Here is a 5,224-nt window from a genome sequence, read left to right as displayed (position 1 = left end):
GGTGTGAGCCCTCCCAGAGTCCACCATTAGCCCCACCAAAGAGCCCAGGTAGGCTCCAGTGTTGGGTTGCCTCAGGCCAGACAACCAACAGGGAGGGAACCCAGCCCCACCCATCAGCAGTCAAGTGGATTAAAGTTTTACTGAGCTCTGCCCACCAGAGCAACAGTCAGCTCTACCCACCACCAGTCCCTCCCATCAGGAAACTTGCACAAGCCTCTTAGATAGCCTCATCCACCAGAGGGCAGACAGCAGAAGCAAGAACTACAGTCCTGCAGCCTGTGGAACAAAAACCACATTCTCAGAAAGATAGAAAAGATGAAAAGGCAGAGGGCTATGTACCAGATGAAGGAACAAGATAAAACCCCAGAAAAACAACTAAATGAAGTGGATGTAGGCAACCTTCCAGAAAAAGAATTCAGAATAATGATAGTGAAGATGATCCAGGACCTTGGAAAAAGAATGGAGGCAAAGATCAAGAAAATGCAAGAAATGTTTAACAAAGACCTAGAAGAATTAAAGAACAAACAGAGGTGAACAGTACAATAACTGGAATGAAAATTACACTAGAAGGAATCAATAGCAGAATAACTGAGGTAGAAGAACAGATAAGTGACCTGGAAGACAGAATGATGGAATTCACTGCCGTGGAACAGAATAAAGAAAAAAGAATGAAAAGAAATGAAGACAGTCTAGGAGACCTCTGGGACAACATTAAACGCAACAACATTCGCATTATAGGGGTCCCAGAAGGAGACGAGAGAGAGAAAGGACCCAAGAAAATATTTGAAAAGATTATAGTCGAAAACTTTCCTAACATGGGAAAGGAAATAGCCACCCAAGTCCAGGAAGTGCGGAGAGTCCCATACAGGATAAACCCAAAGAGAAACACACCAAGACACATTGTAATCAGACTGGCAATAATTAAAGACAAAGAAAAGTTATTGAAAACAGCAAGGGAAAAATGACAAATAACATAAAAGGGAACTCCCATAAGGTTAACAGCTGATTTCTCAGCAGAAGCTCTACAAGCCAGAAGGGAATGGCATGATATATTTAAAGTGATGAAAGGGAAGAACCTACAACCAAGATTACTCTACCCAGCAAGGATCTCATTCAGATTCGATGGAGAAATCAAAAGCTTTACAGACAAGCAAAAGCTAAGAGAATTCAGCACCACCAAACCAGCTCTACAACAAATGCTAAAGGAACTTCTCTAAGTACGAAACACAAGAGAAGAAAAGGACCTACAAAAGTAAACCCAAAACAATTAAGAAAATGGTCATAGGAACATACATATTGATAATTACCTTAAGCGTGAATGGATTAAATGCTCCAACCAAAAGACACAGGCTTGCTGAATGCATACAGAAACAAGACCCATCTGTATGCTGGCTACAAGAGACCCACTTCAGACCTATGGACACATACAGACTGAAAGTGAGGGGATGGAAAAAGATATTCCATGCAAATGGAAATCAAAAGAAAGCTGGAGTAGCAATACTCATATCAGATAAAATAGACTTTAAAATAAAGAATGTTACAAGAGACAAGGAAGGACACTACATAATGATCAAGGGATCAATCCAAGAAGAAGATATAACAATTATAAATATATATGCACCCAACATAGGAGCACCTCAATACATAAGGCAACTGCTAACAGCTTTAAAAGAGGAAATTGACAGTAACACAATAATAGTTGGGGACTTTAACATGTCACTTACACCAATGGACAGATCATCTAAACAGGAAATTAATAAGGAAACAGAAGCTTTAAATGACACAGTAGACCAGATAGATTTAATTGATATTTATAGGACATTCCATCCAAAAACAGCAGATTACACTTTCTTCTCAAGTGCGCAAGGAACATTCTCCAGGATAGATCACATCTTGGGTCACAAATCAAGCCACAGTAAATTTTAAAAAATTGAAATCATATCAAGCATCTTTTCTGACCACAATGCTATGAGATTAGAAATAAATTACAGGGGAAAAAACGTAAAAAACACAAACACATGGAGGCTAAACAATACGTTACTAAATAACCAAGAGATCACTGAAGAAATCAAAGAGGACATCAAAAAATACCTAAAGATAAATGACAATGAAAACACGATGACCCAAAAATCTATGGGATGGGGGCTTCCCTGGTGGCACAGTGGTTGAGAGTCCGCCTGCCGATGCAGGGGACACGGGTTCGTGCCCCGGTCCGGGAAGATTCCACATGCCGCGGAGCGGCTGGGCCCGTGAGCCATGGCGGCTGAGCCTGCGCGTCCGGAGCCTGTGCTCCGCAATGGGAGAGGCCACAACAGTGAGAGAGGCCCACGTACCGCCAAAAAAAAAAAAAAAAAAAATTTATGGGATGCAGCAAAAGCAGCTCTAAGAGGGAAGTTTATAGCTATACAGGCCTACCTCAAGAAACAAGAAATACCTCAAATAAACAATCTAACCTTACACCTAAAGGCTAGAGAAAGAAGAACAAACAAAACCCGAAGTTAGCAGAAGGAAAGAAATCATAAAGATCAGAGAAGAAATAAATGATATAGAAACACAGAAAACAATAGCAAAGATCAATAAAACTAAAAGCTGGTTCTTTGAGAAGATAAACAAAATTGATAAACCATTAGCCAGACTCATGAAGAAAAATAGGGAGTGGACTCAAATCAATAAAAGTAGAAATGAAGAAAGAGAAGTTACAACAGATACCGCAGAAATACAAAGCATCCTAAGAGACTACTACAAGCAACTCTATGCCAATAAAATGGACAACCTGGAAGAAATGGACAAATTCTTAGAAAGGTATAACCTGCCAAGACTGAACCAGGAAGAAATAGAAAATATGAACAGACCAATCACAAGTAATGAAATTGAAACTGTGATTAAAAATCTTCCAGTAAATAAAAGTCCAGGGCCAGATGGCTTCACAGGTGAATTCTATCAGATATTTAGAGAAGACCTAACACCCATCCTTCTGAAACTCTTGCAAAAAATTGCAGAGGAAGGAACACTCCCAGACTCATTCTATGAGGCCACCATCACCCTGATACCAAAACCAGACAAAGATACTACAAAAAAAAAGAAAATCACAGACCAATATCACTGATGAATATAGATGCAAAAATCCTCAACAAAATACTAGCAAACAGAATCCAACAACACATTGAAAGGATCATACACCATGATCAAGTGGGATTTATCCCAGGGATGCAAGGATTCTTCAATATACGTAAGTCAGTGTGATACACCATATTAACAAATTGAAGAAGAAAAACCATAAGATCATCTCAGTAGATGCAGAAAAAGCTTTTGACAAAATTCAACACCCATTTATGATAAGACTCTCCAGAAAGTGGGCATAGAGGGAACCTACCTCAACATAATTAAGGCCATATACGACAAACCCACAGCAAACATCATTCTCAATGGTGAAAAACTGAAAGCATTTCCTCTAAGATCAGGAACAAGACAAGGATGTCCACTCTCACCACTATTATTCAACATAGTTTTGGAAGTCCTAGCCACGGCAATCAGAGAAGAAAAAGAAATAAAAGGAATACAAATTGGAAAAGAAGAAGTAAATCTGTCACTGTTTTCAGATGACATACTATACACTGAGAATTCTAAAGATGCCACCAGAAAACTACTAGAGGTAATCAATGAATTTGGTAAAGTTACAGGATACAACATTAATGCACAAAAATCTCTTGCACTGCTATACACTAATGATGAAATATCTGAAAGAGCAATTAAGGAAACACTCCCATTTACCATTGCAACAAAAAGAATAAAATACTTAGGAATAAACCTACCTAGGAAGACAAAAGTCCTGTATGCAGAAGATTATAAGACACTGATGAAAGAAATTAAAAATGATACCAACAGATGGAGAGATATACCATGTTCTTGGTTTGGAAGAATCAATATTGTGAAAATGACTGTACTACCCAAAGCAATCTACAGATTCAGTGCAATCCCTATCAAATTACCAATGGCATATTTTACAGAACTAGAACAAAAAAATTTTTTAATTTGTATGGAGACACAAAAGACCCCGAATAGCCAAAGCAGTCTTGAGGGAAAAAAACGGAGCTGGAGGAATCATACTCCATGACTTCAGACTATACTACAAAGCTACAGTAATCAAGTCAATATGGTACTGGCACAATAACAGAAATATAGATCAATGGAACAAGATAGAAAGCCCAGAGATAAACCCATGCACCTATGGTCAAGTAATCTATGACTAGTTCAATAAGTGCTGTTGGGAAAACTGGACAGCTACATGTAAAAGAATGAAATTAGAACATTCCCTACACCATACACAAAAATAAACTCAAAATGGATTAGAGAGCTAAATGTAAGACCGGACACTATAAAACTCTTAGAGGAAAACATAGGAAGAACACTCTTTGACATAAATCACAGCAAGATCTTTTTTGATCCACCTCCTAGAGTCATGGAAATTAAAACAGAAATAAACAAATGGGACCTAATGAAACTTCAAAGTTTTTGCACAGCAAAGGAAACCATAAACAAGATGGAAAGGCAGCCCTTATAGTGGGAGAAAGTATTTACAAGCATTTGCAAACAAATCACCAGACAAAGGATTAATCTCCGGAATATATAAACAGCTCATGCAGCTCAATATTAAAAAAACAAATAACCCAGTTCAAAAATGGGCAGAAGAGACATTTCTCCAAAGAAGACATACATATGGCCAAGGAGCACATGAAAAGCTGCTCAGCATCACTAATTATTAGAGAAATGCAAATCAAAACTCAATGAGGTATCACCTCACACCAGTTAAAATGGGCATCAGCAGAAAGTCTACAAACAACAAATGCTGGAGAGGATGTGGAGAAAAGGGAACCCTCTTGCACTGTTAGTGGTAATGTAAATTGATACACCCACTATGGAGAACAGTATGGATGTTCCTTAAAAAAGAAAAATAGAATTACCGTATGATCCAGCAATCCTGCTACTGTGCATATACCCAGAGAAAACCATAATTCAGAAAGACACATGCACCTCAGTGTTCATTGCAGCAGTATTTACAATAGCCAGGTCATGGAAGCAACCTAAACGCCCATCGACAGATGAATGGATAAAGAAGTTGTGGTAGATATGTACAGTGGAATATTGCTCAGGCATAAAAAGGAACAAAATTGGGTCATTTGTAGACACGTGGATGGATCTAGAGACTGTCATACAGAGTGCAGTA

Source organism: Phocoena phocoena, chromosome 1 (genome assembly GCF_963924675.1).
Source record: "Phocoena phocoena chromosome 1, mPhoPho1.1, whole genome shotgun sequence".
NCBI lineage: Eukaryota > Metazoa > Chordata > Mammalia > Artiodactyla > Phocoenidae > Phocoena > Phocoena phocoena.
The sequence above is the reverse complement of the archived record's forward strand: the minus strand, read 5'-3'. Positions refer to the sequence as shown.